Genomic DNA, 20,728 nt, shown 5'->3' with positions numbered 1-20,728 from the left:
CAACTTCCTTGCCTTCCTTGCACTGAGGTTAGCTCTTTGTCAGCCGTCTGGCTTGGTTACACAAGCTTCTTTGCAGAGAAACATGTTACTTCTGCTGGCCCTCGCTAGGCGGCCGGCATCCAAAACCTTCCCTGGGCACCTGCTGAAAGCCTGGCCCCTTCACGGTCCCGGGTGCTTTTAACGCCATCATTTCCACACGGCGAGCTGCGGAGTCAATAAGCACTCCTAGCCGTGGCAAGGAGCTCGGTGTCAGGCCTGCGTGAAGGCGGTGGGGTAGCGTACTTAGCTGCCAACTGGCTCAGAGGCCTTGGGGCTTCCATCATCTAAGTTACTTAAGGTCGGTGTCTGGCAAGGCGCCGTTCCATGCTAGCCGAGCTGGGCAGTAGGGCAAAATGTCATCAAAATGGTCTACAGCACCCGGTGTTCCCAGGAGGTCTCCCATCCAAGTACTGTCCGAGCCCAGCCCTGCTTTGCTTTTGAGATCAGACGAGATCGGGCGTATCCAAGGTGGTATGGCCAGTAGACGCTGCTTGATCCATCGCCCGGCCAGCCTTTCTCAGGATCGCTTTGTTATGATCTGCTACAGAGAGTATGGAAAGAAAGGGGATCTATCCCTACAATAGAACTAAACTAGATCCCTACGATGTAACGGGGAACCTGATCCTGCGATCAGACCCGCTAAAGTCCTCGGCTAGTCTGAACGCAGACCTATAGATGTGAGGGAGGGATCCCTACAAGATCTAGGGACTGGGAAAAGTTGGACACCTCCTAGCAGAAATAGTAGCAGTCAAAGACAAACACACAACAAAAAGGCATAGGGGTCAGAAGACCTAGCAAAACTAACAGAGAACGGCAACAGAGCAACAAGCTAGCTCAACAGTAGTAAATACAAATGAAGTCCAGCAAAGCCAGGAGGGCGGAGCCGGATTAAATAGGCAAAATGGTCATGTGACCAGCAAACTAAAAAAAACCTAACAGGAGAGTTGTAACAGTAACCCCTCTTCTAAGAGAATCCTCCGGATCCCCTAGGCCCAGGCTTACCAGGAAACCTCCTGTGAAACGCTCGGACAAGTCTGGGGGCAGAAACATAATCCGCTCTCACCCATTAGTTTTCCTCAGGTCCGATACCCTTCCAAGCGACGAGATACTGCAAACTCCCTCTATACCGTCTAGAATTTAGGATGCGGGAAATTTCATATTCCCCGTCCTCCACCACCGGAGGAACAGTGGCAGAGGCGTCACCATCCGACACATCAGCTTTTTTCAACAGAGAAACATGAAACACCGGATTAATCCTCCAGGACGTAGGAACCTCCAACCTAACAGCAGATTGGTTAACTATCTGAAGTACCTTAAAGGGCCCACGAACTTGGGACCCAATTTTTTAGAAGGAATCCTCAATCGCAGATTCTTAGAGGACAACCAAACCATGTCACCAACCGCAAACAAAACCTCTTGCCGTTTCCTATCAAAGTACCTCTTAGATTTTTTGTTAGCCTCCTGAAGATTACCACGCACATCCGTCCAAACTCTCTCCAAATCACCGGAAAAACTCTCCTCCTCAGGCACAGCCGAAACCAATTTGGAAAATGACCCAAAAGACGGATGTCTCCCAGAACAACAAAAAAAAGGCGAACACCCAGCAGAAGAGGATGTATGGTTGTTAAGAGCAAATTCAGCAAGTGGCAGAAACTCAGACCACCCCTCTTGATTGTCTGCCACAAAACAACGCAAGAACTGCTCAACATCCTGGTTCTTCCTTTCTGTCTGGCCATTAGACTCAGGATGATATCCGGATGAAAACGACAAATGAACTCCCAACCTGTCACAAAAGGCACGCCAAAAACGAGCCACGAACTGAGGTCCCCTATCAGAAACAATGTCAGTAGGAACACCATGTAGTCTGACAATCTCCTTGACAAAGGCCTTAGCGAGTGTCTTAGCGCAAGGCAGTTTGATGAAGGGAACCAAGTGACACATCTTGCTAAAACGGTCCACGACCACCCAGATGACCGTGAAACCTTCAGAGGGAGGAAGGTCAGTAATAAAGTCCATAGCCAGATGTGTCCAAGGTGCACTAGGAACCTCCAGAGGGCAAAGCAACCCCGCAGCAGGAGCATGCGAAGACTTGGATCTTGCACACACAGTACATTGGCGCACCCACTTAATGACTTCCTTCTGCCATCCAGGCCACCAAAAACTGCGACCCACAAGTCTCTTGGTCTCAGAAATTCCTGGATGACCTGCCAACCGAGACTCATGACACTCAACAAACAAATCTCTCCTAAAGGTCCTAGGCACAAACAACCTCCCATGGGGAGTGTTAGATGGGGCATTCTCCTGTGCTTTAAGAATCTCATCCTCCAAAACGGAGTCCAAAGCAGCAATCACAACACCTTCTTGTAAAATGGTCTCCTCTTCCTCCTCAACACCGACCATGGGAGAAAAGCTGCGAGACAAAGCATCCGCTTTAACATTCTTGGTACCCAGGATGTAAGTAACGGAAAAATTAAGCCGCAAGAAAAAAAGTGCCCACCTAGCCTGACGGACATTCAAGCGCTTGGCAGCATCAAGATAGATCAGATTTTTATGATCAGTGAAAACCTGAATGGGAAATTCAGCACCTTCCAAGAGATGACGCCAGTGTTCAAATGCGAGTTTAATCGCCAGCAATTCCCGATTACCAATATCGTAATTAAGTTCAGTCTCGGAAAATTTTTTTGAAAAAAAGGCACAGGGATGTACTCCATCCTTGTTTTCCTGAGACAACACCGCACCAACCCTCACCGAAGAAGCATCAACCTCAACCAAAAACGGCTTAGTCACATCAGGCTGCATAAGGATGGGAGCAGAGGTGAAACTCTCCTTTAGAAACACAAAAGCTTCAATGGCCTCAGAAGTCCACTGAACCGCATTAGCACCTTTCCTGGTGAGATCGGTCAGCGGTTTGACAATAATAGAAAATTTTTTTATGAATTTTCTGTAATAATTGGCGAAACCCAAAAACCTCTGTATCGATTTCAAACCAATAGGCCTAGGCCATTCCTGCACAGCTTGAACTTTAACCGGGTCCATCTCAAAACCTTCACTGGAGATAATGTAGCCCAAAAAACTAATTCTCTGTACAGCGAACTCACATTTCTCCAGCTTAGCAAAAAGCGAATTGTCCATTAATAACTGTAATACCTCACGTACGCTCCGCCAATGAGACTCCAGATCCGGCGAATAAATCAAAATGTCATCCAAATACACAACCACATTTTTGCCGATTAAAGGTCTAAGGATATCATTAATAAGATTCTGAAAAAATGCTGGAGCATTGGTGAGACCAAAAGGCATAACCTGATTCTCAAAATGACCCACAGGAGTGTTAAAAGCAGTCTTCCATTCATCACCCTCCTTCATGCGCAACAAATTGTATGCCCCCCGGAGATCAATTTTAGAGAACCACTTGGCCCCCACTAACTGGTTAAATAAATCAGGAATCAATGGCAGTGGGTAAGGATTGCGTACAGTAATTTTATTAATCTCACGAAAGTCCGGACAAGGACGTAAACCGCCATCTTTTTTTTTTACAAAAAAAATCCAACAGCCACAGGAGACTTGGAAGGCCTAATGTGACCGGCGGCCAAGCTTGTCTGTATGTATTCTTCCAAAGCCTTTCTTTCAGGAATAGTAAGATTAAATAAACGACTCTTAGGAAGAGTCGCGCCAGGGACAAATTCAATGGTACAATCATAGTCTCTATGGGGAGGCAAAACCTGCGACTCCTCCTCAGAAAAAACTCTCCAAAAATCCTGAATAGGTACAGGCAATTCCCCTCTATCCACAGCAGCAATGCGCCCGTTACAACACTTGTCATAACACTTAGGGCTCCAGGACTTAATTTCATTGGTAGACCAATCCAGTACAGGATTGTGCAATTTTAACCAGGGTAACCCCAATATTACTGGAGAAGGCAAATTATCCAATACCACCAAATCCAAATTCTCTTGATGAATACCATTAATAGTGAGGGGAAGTTCACAGACCTTGTGAGTAACACTCTTCAAGGGAGAGCCATCGACAGAAACCACAGCAATAGGGGATGACAAAGTTTTAGGTTCTAATCTAAGTTTTTCCAAGAATCCCCCATCAATCACATTCAGAGTAGATCCATAATCCACAAATAACCGAAATTCAATTAATTCATCCTGAGCAGCAGTAGTGGCAGATAGGAATACTCTCTTAGAATTTAAACAGGTAATACGAGCATGACTGACCATTTTTTTTTCTTTCTTCTTACGAAGCACACAGCTCTTAATAAAATGACCAGAATTTCCGCAATAGAAACACAAGCCTTCAGAAAGTCGGCGGTCTTTTTCCTGAGAGCGGGGTGCCATCGCCCCAATTTCCATCGGCTCTCCATTGTCAGCACAGAACCTCTCAGGACTCGAAGCTGACATAGCAGAGGATTTGCTCTCATTAACCCTTTCACGCAGTCTCCTGTCCACCCGTATAGCTAATTGCATTGCCTCCTGCAAGTTTCCAGGTGTGGGATAAGCAATCAGTAAATCCTTTACCCTTTCACATAGCCCTGCAAGAAACAAGCTTTTCAAAGCAGAATCGTTCCACCCCACCTGGGCAGACCACCGACGGAAGTGAGAACAATATTTTTCCAGATTACCTGATCCCTGCCTCAAACGTCTTAATTCAGACTCAGCAGATGAGACACGATCAGGATCATCGTACAACAAACCCAAAGCAGAATAAAAACTATCCACTGATCTAAAGCACGGATCACTAGGTTGGAGAGAGAAGGCCCATCCCTGAGGATCTTTGCGCAAAAGTGACATTATGATCCCTATGCGCTGTGATTCATCACCAGAGGATCCGGGTCTCAAACGAAAATATAATAGACAAGCATTTTTAAAAGAAAAAAAATCTTGTTGTTTAACAAAAAATAGATCAGGCAGACGTACCTTAGGTTCCACAAAATGCGCTCCAGAACAGCTACTCACGTGTTGTTGCAGCTTGGTCACCTCCAGAGAGAGTCCCTGCAAGCGTTGAGCCAAATCTTGCACCGAGACCATGATGGAAAACTGGAGGTCTTTCCTTAGAGAAATTTTATTTTTTTTTTTTTTATGGCTGGAATTACTGTTCTGATCTGCTACAGAGACTAAGGAAAGAAAGGAGATCTATCCCTACAATAGAACTAAACTAAATCCCTACGATGTAACGGGGAACCTGATCCTGCGATCAGACCCGCTAAAGTCCTCGGCTAGTCTGAACGCAGACCTATAGATGTGAGGGAGGGATCCCTACAAGATCTAGGCACTGGGAAAAGTTGGACACCTCCTAGCAGAAATAGTAGCAGTCAAAGACAAACACACAACAAAAAGGCATAGGGGTCAGAAGACCTAGCAAAACTAACAGAGAGCGGCAACAGAGCAACAAGCTAGCTCAACAGTAGTAAATACAAATGAAGTCCAGCAAAGCCAGGAGGGCGGAGCCGGATTAAATAGGCAAAATGGTCATGTGACCAGCAAACTAAAAAAAAACTAACAGGAGAGTTGTAACACGCTTGGTGGCGAGCAATCTGGCCGTGACGGGGTGGGCTCCGAAGGGTCCATGAAAAGGCTGTGCCGTCCCTACAGGTGTGGTTTGTTTAGCAGTGATTCACCCACTGCATCAGGTGTCTTCAAAAATGTCTCGGCGCAGGGTCTCCTGCAGGCTAAACCCTTCATCGCGGTAATGTGACAGAAAGAGCAAGCTGGACCCGTAACTTGGGGGTGGAGCGAGATGTCCAGGGGTGAATGAAGGAAGAGGGTGAGATGGTTGCCAGTGACTTTGAGCTGCTCTTCAGGGGGGATGGTCGTGTTGCCTGCAAAGGTCTTCTGCTTGGGGTTACCGGTGGTTGCCTCCAGCCACGCGGGAGACGCTGGTCCAGGTGAAAAGGAGCCTAGTATTAAAAGTAAATAAGCAACAATGCTGGAGGCCCACGGTGATCAGAAGGATGCTGGTATTTTGCAGAGATGAAATAGCACAAGAGAGAAAGCAAATGAAAAAAAGAAAAGAGAATGAATGTGTGCACTTGTGAAAGGGAATGGAAAAAAGGCATAGAGGAGAGTGCCCCCTGCTGGTGGAAGGAAGGAAAAAGCAAAAGCCAACAGCACCTGGTATTCACAGGTGGTCTCCCATCCAAGTACTAACCAGGCCCATCCCTGCTTAGCTTCCAAGATCAGACAAGATCCGGCGTGTTCTGCGTGGTTTGGCGGTAGGCACTGGCAAGCCTCTCACTTGCTGCTTTTCTACTTTCAAGGCACAGACAAGCCTCTCACTTGCTGCTTTTCTACTTTGACGTCTGGCTGCTGGCTGCCCTTTCCAGTGCTCAGCAAGACCAGGTCCTTTTGTGCTTTCCCTTTTCTTCAATTTTTTGGCTGGCTTCCTTAAAAGGTCTTGTAGACTCAACGCCCCACTCAGAGCCGCTGAGCTCACTGATCGGCTGCAGCACTGTCGACGGAACGTCAGCTTCACGGCCAATGCCACAGGCCGGGAGCAGAGGCGAGACTCACCTGTAGACCCGGGTAGGGTGAGTAGAGCCCGGTTAGTTGCTTTCTAATAGGCTGCAGCCGGGGATTAACTTTTAATGAAAGGGAACAATCCCTTTGACTGTCTGCAGCGCGCCACACCTAGGAAGCGCACTCTCACACACAAGCCAGCATGCACACGTGCTCGCACGTGACAACACCCCCTATCTGCCTCTACAACCTCTCCGTCACCATGCGTCAGACTCTACTGCCTGTTTTATGATTTCAGGGCCCTAGCAGGAATCACCCCCCCCTCCCCAATTCCTTCCGCACCTTCCTTGCCTTCCTTGCACTGAGGTTAGCTCTTTGGCAGCCGTCTGGCTTGGTTACACAAGCTTCTTTGCAGAGAATCATGTTACTTCTGCTGGCCCTCGATAGGCAGCCGGCATCCAAAACATTCCCTGGGGACCTGCTGAAAGCCTGGCCCCTTCACGCCCCCGGGTGCTTTTAACACCATCATTTCCACACGGCGAGCTGCGGAGTCAATAAGCACTCCTAGCCGTGGCAAGGAGTTCGGTGTCAGGCCTGCTTGAAGGCGGCAGGGTAGCGTACTTAGCTGCCAACTGGCTCAGAGGCCTTGGGGCTTCCATCAACTAAGTTACTTAAGGTCGGTGTCCGGCAAGGCGCCGTTCCATGCTAGCCGAGCTGGGCAGTAGGGCAAAACGTCATCAAAATGGTCTACAGCACCCGGTGTTCCCAGGAGTTATCCCATCCAAGTACTGTACGAGCCCAGCCCTGCTTTGCTTCCGAGATCAGACGAGATCAGGCGTATCCAAGGTGGTATGGCCAGTAGACGCTGCTCAATCCATCACCCGGCCAGCCTTTCTCAGGATCGCTTGGTGGCGAGCAATCTGGCCGTGACGGGGCGGGCTCCGAAGGGTCCATGCAAAGGCTGTGCAATCCCTACAGGTGTGGTTTATTTAGCAGTGATTCACCCGCCGCATCAGGTGTCTTCAAAAATGGCTCGGCGCAGGGTCTCCTGCAGGCTAAACCCTTCATCGCGGTAATGTGACAGAAAGAGCAAGCTGGACCCGTAACTTGGGGACGGAGCGAGATGTCCAGGGGTGAATGAAGGAAGAGGGTGAGATGGTTGCCAATGACTTTGAGCTGCTCTTCAGGGGGGAGGGTCGTTTTGCCTGCAAAGGTCTTCTGCTTGGGGTTACCGGTGGTTGCCTCCAGCCACGCGAGAGACGCTGGTCCTGCTGAAAAGGAGCCTTGTATTAAAAGTAAAGAAGCAACAATGCTGGAGGCCCACGGTGATCAGAAGGATGCTGGTATTTTGCAGAGATGAAATAGCGCAAGAGAGAAAGCAAATGAAAAAAAGAAAAGAGAATGAATGTGTGCACTTGTGAAAGGGAATGGAAAAAAGGCATAGAAGAGAGTGTCCCCTGCTGGTGGAAGGAAGGAAAAAGCAAAAGCCTACAGGACCTGGTATTCCCAAGTGGTCTCTCATCCAAGTACTAACCAGGCCTGACCCTGCTTAGCTTCTGAAATCAGACGAGATCGGGCAGAGACAAGCCTCTCACTTGCTGCTTATCTACTTTGATGTCTGGCTGCCGGCTGCCCTTTCCAGTGCTCAGCAAGACCAGGTCCTTTTGTGCTTTCCCTTCTCTTCAATTTTTTTGCTGGCTTCCTTAAAAGGTCTTGTAGACACAACGCCCCACTCAGAGCCGCTGAGCTCACTGATCGGCTGCAGCGCTGTCGACGGAACGTCAGCTTCACGGCCAATGCCACAGGCCGGGAGCAGAGGCGAGACTCACCGGTAGACCCGGGTAGGGTGAGTAGAGCGCGGTTAGTTGCTTTCTAATAGCCTGCAGTCGGGGATTAACTTTTAATGAAAGGGAACAATCCCTTTGACTGTCTGCAGCGCGCCACACCTAGGAAGCGCACTCTCACACACAAGCCAGCATGCACACGTGCTCGCACGTGACAACACCCCCTATCTGCCCCTACAACCTCTCCGTCACCATGCGTCAGACTCTCCTGCCTGTTTTATGATTTCAGGGCCCTAGCAGGAATCACCCCCCCCCTCCCCAATTCCTTCCGCACCTTCCTTACCTTCCTTGCCTTCCTTGCACTGAGGTTAGCTCTTTGGCAGCCGTCTGGCTTGGTTACACAATCTTCTTTGCAGAGAAACATGTTACTTCTGCTGGCCCTCGCTAGGCGGCCGGCATCCAAAACCTTCCCTGGGCACCTGCTGAAAGTCTGGCCCCTTCACGGCCCCGGGTGCTTTTAACACCATCATTTCCACACGGCGAGCTGCGGAGTCAATAAGCACTCCTAGCCGTGGTAAGGAGCTCGGTGTCAGGCCTGCGTGAAGGGCGGCGGGGTAGCGTACTTAGCTGCCAACTGGCTCAGCGGCCTTGGGGCTTCCATCATCTAAGTTACTTAAGGTCGGTGAACGGCAAGGCGCCGTTCCATGCTAGCCGAGCTGGGCAGTAGGGCAAAACGTCATCAAAATGGTCTACAGCACCCGGTCTTCCCAGGTGGTCTCCCATTCAAGTACTGTCTGAGCCCAGCCCTGCTTTGCTTCCGAGATCAAACGAGATCGGGCGTATCCAAGGTGGTATGGCCAGTAGACGCTGCTCGATCCATCGCCCGGCCAGCCTTTCTCAGAATCGCTTGATGGCGAGCAATCTGGCCGTGACGGGGCGGGCTCCGAAGGGTCCATGCAAAGGCTGTGCCGTCCCTACAGGTGTGGTTTGTTTAGCAGTGATTCACCCGCCGCATCAGGTGTCTTCAAAAATGGCTCGGCGCAGGGTCTCCTGCAGGCTAAACCCTTCATCGCGGTAATGTGACAGAAAGAGCAAGCTGGACCCGTAACTTGGGGGTGGAGCGAGACGTCCAGGGGTGAATGAAGGAAGAGGGTGAGATGGTTGCCAGTGACTTTGAGCTGCTCTTCAGGGGGGAGGGTCGTGTTGCCTGCAAAGGTCTTCTGATTGGGGTTACCGGTGGTTGCCTCCAGCCACCCGGGAGACGCTGGTCCTGGTGAAAAGGAGCCTAGTATTAAAAGTAAATAAGCAACAATGCTGGAGGCCCACGGTGATCAGAAGGATGCTGGTATTTTGCAGAGATGAAATAGCGCAAGAGAGAAAGCAAATGAAAAAAAGAAAAGAGAATGAATGTGTGCACTTGTGAAAGGGAATGGAAAAAAGGCATAAAAGAGAGTGCCCCCTGCTGGTGGAAGGAAGGAAAAAGCAAAAGCCTACAGCACCTGGCATTCCCAGGCGGTCTCTGTTAAATGGTTAATTATGGAAATTCATTTGGAATGTTAATCGATAATCATTTTTCTGAGTTCTATGCCTCAGCCATCGTGTCTAGTTGACATGCGCTATTTGTGTGTGTATTTTTGGTTCACTACCATATGTAGAACAGTTGTCCATACGACTGGCTATAAAAGCCCATGGTACAGAAAGGGGGGGCTCTCTTGCTCTGCCCACCCCACAAGACACAGAATCTTCATGCTGAGAAGCAGATGACATGTAGGCCTGGACACATGCTGGACAAAGACATGATTTACCAGCCAGTATCCAAGGAAAGATGGGTGAATCTCAACAATTAAGCTAATTATGGATAAATGGACAATTACTTTATAAATAATTATTGTATGTACCTGCTGCAATCTGATTCTTTTTAATGGACAATCCAAGAATAAATAGATACATTTTTTTATAAGAATATCGTGATATTGATACTTTGAGAAGTCCTTAGTAGAAAAAAATAATACAGGAAGAGTATTATTTTACAATGGTGAGCCAGCCAGTCCTGTTTTTTTGTTTTTTAAATTAAGTAAGTGAATTTCTTCCGTGAACAAGGGGGGAGTCCTGACGAGCTGAACAGCTGTTGTTCACGTGTCAGTAAATTCACTAGTTTGTCACGAGAAGCAGAAAGGACCTACAGGCTGAGGAAAGACAGGAAGCAGAGGTACTAACAAGGAACAGAATCACACAGGAAAAGAATCAGACGAACTGAAGACAGAACGTGCTGATAAAGAGAAGCCAAGGAATCTTAAGGTAAGCAAAATATGGATATAATTTCTTCTTTTGCTAAACAAAGTAATATTAATTTCAAAGTTAATGTAGGAGATGACATAGAAGTTTTGTGGCTCAGTTTATACAAAGAATGTGAATTGCAGAATTTACAGTTAACTTCTAAATTGGTAAATAGAGACAAACAGAAATTGAGAAATATTCTACATTTGGTAGATTTTTTTCATAGTCTTGTGTTAGAGATTTCTAAGCAGGAAAATAGTGTAGAAGTGTCAGACGGTGATACTGATTCTGACTGTAATGTGGAAAATGAACAAGAAGTAAGACACGTGTCTGTAACTGAAGGTGACCTTGGGTCTGACCAAGAGACGGACATACAGAAACCTGACATGGGAGGAGACATGACTGACATACGAGAAACCGACATACTAGGTGATGAGGGAGGAGACGTCAGTGACGTAGGAGGAACGGACGTACAAGAGCCACTAAAAATATCAGAGAATTCTGGAATTACCCAGGCTCAACTCCAAATTAAAATGAGGAAAAATTTGCTGAAATTATACAAAATCATGCCAAAATATGATGTCAAAATCCATGCCTGTAGAAATTCAGAGACATTTGAGAGCTTCTCTGATAAGTTTGATTTATCCAATGAGGAGAGGAAACAATTATTTAAAATATGGATTCCTGTGACATTGTCCAGACGTTTACATTTAATGCCCTGTGAAAATGACTCTCCTAATGGATGGGAAAATGATTCGGACAGATTAAGATATTTGATTTATTGTGTCACAAAGGATTTTCCCAACATTGAAGATCTGCAGAAACTAAGGATTGGTAGGAAGGAATGTACATATACATTCATGTCCATATTTGAACGGTTGTACAAAGCTCTCATCAAAAATGGAAAAGTACAACATATGATAACAACTTTTGTACAAAAATTCAAATTCCAAAATTTAGTTTCCCAAGTTATGGCATCACAAAAAAATTCATTATTTGAATGTGCGCAGATGCTGGATTTTGTTGGAAAACATGAGAATCGTGAAAAGAAAATAAATCAAGCTAAATTTATAAAACCAGGAAAGGTAAAATCTTACCAAAAGCCAATATCAAACTCTCATAGACTGAGTCATCCCCATAGTGAACTCTATCAAATACGCAGAAGATTTCATATATGTTATAAGCCATATCAGCCAGTGCAAAGATCCATCTCTCCACAGAATGAGTTAATTCTCAGTCAGAACTGTGATTCTCTAAAAAGGAAAATGGCTGAAACTGATGGACAGAGACAGGTGAGACGACCAACTCACAGTGATGTCATGGAATGTGGACAGAAGAACAGGCAGTTCTCTGAGGTTTTGAAGGATAGAAAAATGTCTTTCCTAAATAGGGCGTTCCTGGGGATATTTGAGAGAGACAGAAGATTTGGTTTAGGGAGTAGCTAAGGAAAAGCTGCAATTATAATGTTGTATCAAAATGTAATACAATGTCTCAATATTTATTTATAATCTTATACAGTAAAACTGTAGTTACATAGATTCTAATAGTTCATATATATATATATATATACATATATATACACTTGTCTAAGTAGAGATTGCGTATAATTGTATTTATATATACGTTTATAAAATATATATATATATTAATTAATAAATTAGAACTTCATATATATATATTTAAGTAGCAATATTTTGAATTACATTAGAACCAACCAATATATGTATAAGATATTTAAATAATTCTGTTTCTGTATGAATTTGATATTTAATTTTATTTTCTTATATTTCCTTAGAGTTTTCATTCCAAAGCAGGATTTGATCAAAGAACTCTAAAATGGATTTATTTCTTTATTCACACAGGAAGTGAAAAAACTGCATGATTTTATGTGTATAACATTTTAAAATAATAACAATATATCTAGTTGAACTATAATATATATGTAATACTTATTAATTCTTTTGTGTTGCTAATATTTTCTGTGCAAGAAGTGTTCATGCAAATTAAAGTAGCTTTACAGCATGACGTGTGACAGCTGCAGCCTTTGAACTTTGAGCTAATAGTATAGGATCCCATTCATTCTATTTTCAACTGATGTAACTTAAGACCGGGCAGCCAGTGAAAAAAGAATCTAAGACGAGAGTTTTTTCAAGTGTCTGAAATTCCAGTGACTTACTCTCATATTATATAATATGTACTTGGGGAATATTCAAAGAAATATAAAGATATTCAATTGATATGGCAATGCGCATTAATAAATTGGGATACAACAATTTTGGGTTAAATATATATATATATATATCTAAAACTTCATATGTGGAATGTTTGAGTTGAACAGATCTGTGAATGTCAGAGTGAAGGTGACAGATGAGTAAATCAGCAGCTGCTAAGTGTGATTGATGTGACAGAGGCCTTGTATGTTTGTATGTTTGAAAAAAAAAATGTTTCTTTATATGAAGGTACAAAAATATATTTAATTCTGCGGAAATTATAATACATAATTAGGTATTATCTACATATATATATTTCTATATTTCTTTAATAATTATTATTTCTTGATTTAACTAATAGTGGATAAGGGCAACCACACATCAAAATGGTTTACAAAGCAAATTTATATTTAGAATAATTTTCCACATGATAATATTCTTGAATAACTATAATATTATTTTTAATGGTTACCTAAATAGGTACACACCTCTCTTTAGTCAAATCTATGCTACTCATCGATATGAAATTTATGCACAATATTTCTAGAAGAATAATTATTTTTAATTTGGTTCTGATATATACATAAATTTTATAAAATAATATTTTTGGTATTAAGGGGGAAAATGTGTTTTTGATCCTGATTACATAATCACTTTTGATCAATACTTATTTTCCACACATTTTAATAAAGAAGAAATAATAATAAGGTACTATGGTATAATTAAGAAGGGTATTACATGCAAAGTTGCATAATTTAATATTTTTTGGTGGTACAAGGTTATGACAAATATGAAATCATCCAGATAATGGAGATATAAGGGTATTTTTTATGGAGAATATAATTACTCTGCATTTGTCATTAAAATTTAAAGGCCTTATTTTTGTTTTTATTCTTATTTTTACTCTTAATTTTATTTTTCATTTTTAAAATTTTATTCTTACTTTATACTTCTTATTTTTCTATTTTTTCATTTTCATTTTTTAATTCTCATTTGATTTTATTTGAGTACAATATCTCAATTGAGAAAACACATTAATATTTAATAAAGTAATGTCTAATACAAGAGTATTGCTTCATTAAATATATATTGCAAAGGAAAAAATGTTTACATTTTCTGAGTAAACACAACAATTCATTCATTCATTTATTCATTCATTCATTCATTCATTCATTCATACATTCATATATTTATTCATTTTGGTTCAGGAGTATACATTCTTTGATATTATTGGTTTAATAAAGATATAAAAACTTGTTTTTTCAAAATAAACTGACACCTATGGGTTGGAAAAGGTAATTACACCTATGACATAAAAATGTTCTATCATATGGAGAACTTGATTGATAATGAATTATTATCTATTATTGTTTATTATTCCAAACATAATTTATTTTAATATTTTGATAATAATTAGATGGATATTACTGATTGCTATGGTACGCTGTGATATTATAGGTTAGGAAAAACTGCCAGATTTGGTATCAGATTAGGGAATGAAGACTTCAATCAAAACATCGCAGTTATGAATTCTATCTAAATAAAGACATTTAATTTTTATAAATCAAAGAGATTCTCAAAAGTTACAAGAAGAAGCAACTGACATACGGACGTCTCAGAAGGTAACAGGTGTGAATGCTGAGTGTTATAATAGACTGTGTCCATTACATACAATACAATTCACACCACTGATCACCAGGACGGCAGAGGACGATGATCCTATATGTACTGTGTTGTGTTCAAGTTTCATCACGTTCCAGTGGTTTCTTATCACCTGCAACGCTTCAATGAAAGCTGGTGAACAGGTAATACCTGGCATATGTGTCCTGTATATAAAGGACTGAGTACTGTTTATGGTCCTATATAAAGCAGGAAAGTGTCAAGTTAACCCTTGCTTTACTGACCAAAGACGTCACATCTGTTCCAAAAGTGACACGAGACCAGTGCGGACACACGGAAGATTCCAAAGACGATCCAACGTAAGTCCAGGTTACACTGCACAGATATTAAAGCTACATTTCATCCATGGACTTTGTTTTCTTATCAACTGACACGCATGATCTTTCTAATAAAGAGTACAGTTTATGGACTGAACAATAATGAACACAATTATGGACTGTACAATATCTACATGCTGTAATTTATTTCAAAGGAGTTTTCATCTAAAGACTGTGCTATAAAAGAACCAAGAAGAAGACGAGACGACGAACCGATGACATCAGATGATGACGATTGAACCCGCGATTGCTTCAATTTAGATATAGGGAAGCATAATTATACATATTAAATGAATATTAGTCACGGCTTACCATAACATGAATTCACATCATTATATAGCAATAATCCGATATTGATACTATTATTACTATAATTATTATAATGGAAATTTAATGATATTGCCAAGGAAGAAGGAAAGAAAAAATGATTGATGAATGTATCTTCTTTTGAGAAATTTCAGTTAAAGTCCTTTTATTCTCAAAAAAGGGGGAAATGTTAAATGGTTAATTATGGAAATTCATTTGGAATGTTAATCGATAATCATTTTTCTGAGTTCTATGCCTCAGCCATCGTGTCTAGTTCACATGCGCTATTTGTGTGTGTATTTTTGGTTCACTACCATATGTAGAACAGGTGTCCATACGACTGGCTATAAAAGCCCATGGTACAGAAAGGGGGGGCTCTCTTGCTCTGCCCACCCCACAAGACACAGAATCTTCATGCTGAGAAGCAGATGACATGTAGGCCTGGACACATGCTGGACAAAGACATGATTTACCAGCCAGGATCCAAGGAAAGATGGGTGAATCTCAACAATTAAGCTAATTATGGACAAATGGACAATTACTTTATCACTAATTATTGTATGTACCTGCTGCAATCTGATTCTTTTTAATGGACAATCCAAGAATAAATAGATATATTTTTTTATAAGAATATCGTGATATTGATACTTTGAGAAGTACTCAGTAGAAAAAAATAATACAGGAAAAGTAAGATTTTACAGTCTACCATCCAAGTACTAACCAGGCCTGACCCTGCTTAGCTTCCGAGATCAGTTGAGATCGAGCGTGTTCAGGGTGATGTGGCCGTAGGCGGAGACAAAGCTCTCACTTGCTGCTTTCCTACTTTGAAGTCTGGCTGCCGGCTGCCCTTTCCAGTGCTCAGCAAGACCAGGTCCTTTTGTGCTTTCCCTACTCTTCAATTTTTTTGCTGGCTTCCTTAAAAGGTCTTGTAGACACAACGCCCCACTCAGAGCCGCTGAGCTCACTGATCGGCTGCAGCGCTGTCGACGGAACGTCAGCTTCACGGCCAATGCCACAGGCCGGGAGCAGAGGCGAGACTCACCGGTAGACCCGGGTAGGGTGAGTAGAGCGCGGTTAGTTGCTTTCTAATAGGCTGCAGCCGGGGATTAACTTTTAATGAAAGGGAACAATCCCTTTGACTGTCTGCAGCGCGCCACACCTAGGAAGCGCACTCTCACACACAAGCCAGCATGCACACGTGCTCGCACGTGACAACACCCCCTATCTGCCCCTACAACCTCTCCGTCACCATGCGTCAGACTCTCCTGCCTGTTTTATGATTTCAGGGCCCTAGCAGGAATCACCCTCCCCTCCCCAATTCCTTCCGCACCTTCCTTGCACTGAGGTTAGCTCTTTGTCAGCTGTCTGGCTTGGTTACACAAGCTTCTTTGCAGAGAAACATGTTACTTTGGCTGGCCCTCGCTACACGGCCGGCATCCAAATCCTTCCCTGGGCACCTGCTGAAAGCCTGGCCCTTCACGGCCCCGGGTGCTTTTAACGCCATCATTTCCACACGGCGAGCTGCGGAGTCAATAAGCACTCCTAGCCGTGGCAAGGAGCTCGGTGTCAGGCCTGCGTGAAAGCGGCGGGGTAACATACTTAACTGCCAACTGGCTCAGAGGCCTTTGGGCTTCCATCATCTAAGTTACTTAAGGTCGGTGTCCGGCAAGGCGCCGTTCCATGCTAGCCGAGCTGGGCAGTAGGGCAAAACGTCATCAAAATGGTCTACAGCACCCGGTGTTCCCAGGAGGTATCCCATCCAAGTACTGTTCGAGCCCAGCCCTGCTTTGCTTCCGAGATCAGACGAGATCAGGCGCATCCAAGGTGGTATGACCAGTAGACGCTGCGCGATCCATCGCCCGGCCAGCCTTTCTCAGGATCGCTTGGTGGCAAGCAATCTGGCCGTGACGGGGCGGGCTCCGAAGGGTCCATGCAAAGGCTGTGCCGTCCCTACAGGTGTGGTTTGTTTAGCAGTGATTCACCCGCCGCATCAGGTGTCTTCAAAAATGGCTCGGCGCAGGGTCTCCTGCAGGCTAAACCCTTCATCGCGGTAATGTGACAGAAAGAGCAAGCTGGACCCGTAACTTGGGGACGGAGCGAGACGTCCAGGGGTGAATGAAGGAAGAGGGTGAGATGCTTGCCAGTGACTTTGAGCTGCTCTTCAGGGGGGAGGGTCGTGTTGCCTGCAAAGGTCTTCTGCTTGGGGTTACCGGTGGTTGCCTCCAGCCACGCGGGAGACGCTGGTCCTGGTGAAAAGGAGCCTAGTATTAAAAGTAAAGAAGCAACAATGCTGGAGGCCCACGGTGATCAGAAGGATGCTGGTATTTTGCAGAGATGAAATAGCGCAAGAGAGAAAGCAAATGAAAAAAAGAAAAGAGAATGAATGTGTGCACTTGTGAAAGGGAATGGAAAAAAGGCATAGAAGAGAGTGCCCCTGCTGGTGGAAGGAAAGAAAAAGCAAAAGCCTACAGCACCTGATATTCCCAGGCAGTCTCCCATCCAAGTACTAACCAGGCACAACCCTGCTTAGCTTCCAATATCAGACAAGATTGAGCTTGTTCAGGGTGGTGTGGCTGTAGGCAGAGACAAGCCTCTCACTTGCTGCTTTTCTACTTTCAAGGCTTCCTGCCGGATGCCCTTTCCAGTGTTCAGCAAGACCAGGTCCTTTTGTGCTTTCCCTTCTCTTCAATTTTTTTTCTGGCTTCCTTAAAAGGTCTTGTAGACAGAAGGCACCACTCAGAGCCACTGAGCTCACTGATCGGCTGCAGCGCTGTTGACGGAACGTCAGCTTCACGGCCATTGCCACAGGTCGGGAGCAGAGGCGAGACTCACCGGTAGACCCGGTTAGGGTGAGTAGAGCCCGGTTAGTTGCTTTCTAATAGCCTGGAGCCGGGGATTAACTTTTAATGAAAGGGAACAATCCCTTTGACTGTCTGCAGCGCGCCACACCTAGGAAGCGCACTCTCACACAAAAGCCAGCATGCACACGTGCTCGCACGTGACAACATAACCTATCTGCCCCTACAACCTCTACGTCACCATGCGGCAGACTCTCCTGCCTGTTTTATGATTTCAGGGCCCTAGCAGGAATCACCACCCGCTCCCCAATTCCTTCCGCACCTTCCTTACCTTCCTTGCCTTCCTTGCACTGAGGTTAGCTCTTTGGCAGCCGTCTGGCTTGGTTACACAAGCTTCTTTGCAGAGAAACATGTTACTTCTGCTGGCCCTCGCTAGGCGGCCAGCATCCAAAACCTTCCCTGGGCACCTGCTGAAAGCCTGGCCCCTTCACGGCCCCGGGTGCTTTTAACGCCATCATTTCCACACGGCGAGCTGCGGAGTCAATAAACACTCCTAGCCGTGGCAAGGAGCTCGGTGTCAGGCCTGCGTGAAGGGCGGCGGGGTAGCGTACTTAGCTGCCAACTGGCTCAGAGGCCTTGGGGCTTCCATCATCTAAGTTACTAAAGGTCGGTGTCCGGCAATGCGCCGTTCCATGCTAGCCAAGCTGGGCAGTAGGGCAAAACGTCATCAAAATGGTCTACAGCACCCAGTGTTCCCAGGAGGTCTCCGATTCAAGTACTGTCCGAGCCCAGCCCTGCTTTGTTTCCGAGATCAGACGAGATCGGGCGTATCCAAGGTGGTATGGCCAGTAGACGCTGGTGGATCCATCGCCCGGCCAGCCTTTCTCAGCATCGCTTGATGGCGAGCAATCTGGCCGTGACGGGGCGGGCTCCGAAGGGTCCATGCAAATTCTGTGCCGTCCCTACAGGTGTGGCTTGTTTAGCAGTGATTCACCCGCCGCATCAGGTGTCTTCAAAAATGGCTCGGCGCAGGGTCTCCTGCAGGCTAAACCCTTCATCGCGGTAATGTGACAGAAAGAGCAAGCTGGACCTGTAACTTAGGGGCGGAGCGAGACGTCCAGGGGTGAATGAAGGAAGAGGGTGAGATGGTTGCCAGTGAGTTTGAGCTGCTCTTCAGGGGGGAGGGTCGTGTTGCCTGCAAAGTTCTTCTGCTTGGGGTTACCGGTGGTTGCCTCCAGCCACCCGGGAGATGCTGGTCCTGGTGAAAAGGAGCCTAGTATTAAAAGTAAATAAGCAACAATGTTGGAGGCCCACGGTGATCAGAAGGATGCTTGTATTTTGCAGAGATGAAATAGCGCAAGAGAGAAAGCAAATGAAAAAAAGAAAAGAGAATGAATGTGTGCACTTGTGAAAGGGAATGGAAAAAAGGCATAGAAGAGAGTGCCCCTGCTGGTGGAAGGAAGGAAAAAGCAAAAGCCTACAGCACCTGGCATTCCCAGGCGGTCTCTGTTAAATGGTTAGTTATGGAAATTCATTTGGAATGTTAATCGATAATCATTTTTCTGAGTTCTATGCCTCAGCCATCGTGTCTAGTTGACATGCGCTGTTTGTGTGTGTATTTTTGGTTCACTACCATATGTAGAACAGGTGTCCATACGACTGGCTATAAAAGCCCATGGTACAGAATGGGGGGGCTCTCTTGCTCTGCCCACCCCACAAGACACAGAATCTTCATGCTGAGAAGCAGATGACATGTAGGCCTGGACACATGCTGGACAAAGACATGATTTACCAGCCAGGATCCAAGGAAAGATGGGTGAATCTCAACAATTAAGCTAATTATGGACAAATGAACAATTACTTTATAACTAATTATTGTATGTACCTGCTGCAATCTGATTCTTTTTAATGGACAATCCAAGAATAAATAGATACATTTTTTTATAAGAATATCGTGATATTGATACTTTGAGAAGTCCTCAGTAGAAAAAAATAATATAGGAAGAGTATTATTTTAGAATGGTGAGCCAGCCAGTCCTGTTTTTTTGCTTTTTAAATTAAGTAAGTGAATTTCTTCCGTGAACAAGGGGGGAGTCCTGACGAGCTGAACAGCTGTTGTTCACTTGTCAGTAAATTCACTAGTTTTTCACGAGAAGCAGAAAGGACCTACAGACTGAGGAAAGACAGGAAGCAGAGGTACTAACAAGGAACAGAATCACACAGGAAAAGAATCAGACGAACTGAAGACAGGACGTGCTGATAAAGAGAAGCCAAGGAATCTTAAGGTAAGCAAAATATGGATATAATTTTTTCTTTTGCTAAACAAAGTAATATTAATTTCAAAGTTAATGTAGGAGATGACATAGAAGTTTTGTGGCTCAGTTTATACAAAGAATGTGAATTGCAGAATTTACAGTTAACTTCTAAATTGGTAAATAGAGACAAACAGAAATTGAGAAATATTCTACATTTGGTAGATTTTTTTCATAGTCTTGTGTTAGAGATTTCTAAGCAGGAAAATAGTGTAGAAGTGTCAGACGGTGATACTGATTCTGACTGTAATGTGGAAAATGAACAAGAAGTAAGACACGTGTCTATAACTGAAGGTGACCTTGGGTCTGACCAAGAGACGGACATACAGAAACCTGACATGGAAGGAGACATGACTGACATACGAGAAACCGACATACTAGGTGATGTGGGAGGAGACGTGAGTGACGTAGGAGGAACGGACGTACAAGAGCCACTAAAAATATCAGAGAATTCTGGAATTACCCAGGCTCAACTCCAAATTAAAATGAGGAAAAATTTGCTGAAATTATACAAAATCATGCCAAAATATGATGTCAAAATCCA

The 20,728-nt window shown here is 44.4% G+C and overlaps 7 pseudogenes; all 7 read right to left on the bottom strand.

The window, feature by feature from the left end:
• Positions 1-405: 405 nt before the first annotated feature.
• On the bottom strand, positions 406-525 carry LOC141267878 (5S ribosomal RNA; annotated as a pseudogene).
• A 5,618-nt stretch (positions 526-6,143) lies between these two features.
• Positions 6,144-6,262, bottom strand: LOC141269547 (5S ribosomal RNA; annotated as a pseudogene).
• Positions 6,263-7,244: 982 nt separating this feature from the next.
• On the bottom strand, positions 7,245-7,364 carry LOC141268825 (5S ribosomal RNA; annotated as a pseudogene).
• Positions 7,365-9,030: 1,666 nt separating this feature from the next.
• Positions 9,031-9,150, bottom strand: LOC141267657 (5S ribosomal RNA; annotated as a pseudogene).
• Positions 9,151-16,796: 7,646 nt separating this feature from the next.
• LOC141267604 (5S ribosomal RNA) lies at positions 16,797-16,916 on the bottom strand (annotated as a pseudogene).
• Positions 16,917-17,536: 620 nt separating this feature from the next.
• LOC141268920 (5S ribosomal RNA) lies at positions 17,537-17,655 on the bottom strand (annotated as a pseudogene).
• Positions 17,656-18,606: 951 nt separating this feature from the next.
• On the bottom strand, positions 18,607-18,726 carry LOC141269369 (5S ribosomal RNA; annotated as a pseudogene).
• Positions 18,727-20,728: the final 2,002 nt, after the last annotated feature.

The sequence above is a fragment of the Phyllobates terribilis genome, unplaced genomic scaffold (assembly GCF_046119375.1).
Source record: "Phyllobates terribilis strain yellow unplaced genomic scaffold, ASM4611937v1 Scaffold_4__5_contigs__length_816908805, whole genome shotgun sequence".
Taxonomy (NCBI): domain Eukaryota; kingdom Metazoa; phylum Chordata; class Amphibia; order Anura; family Dendrobatidae; genus Phyllobates; species Phyllobates terribilis.
Note: the sequence above shows the minus strand (reverse complement) of the source record. Positions and strands in the feature narration are given on the sequence as shown.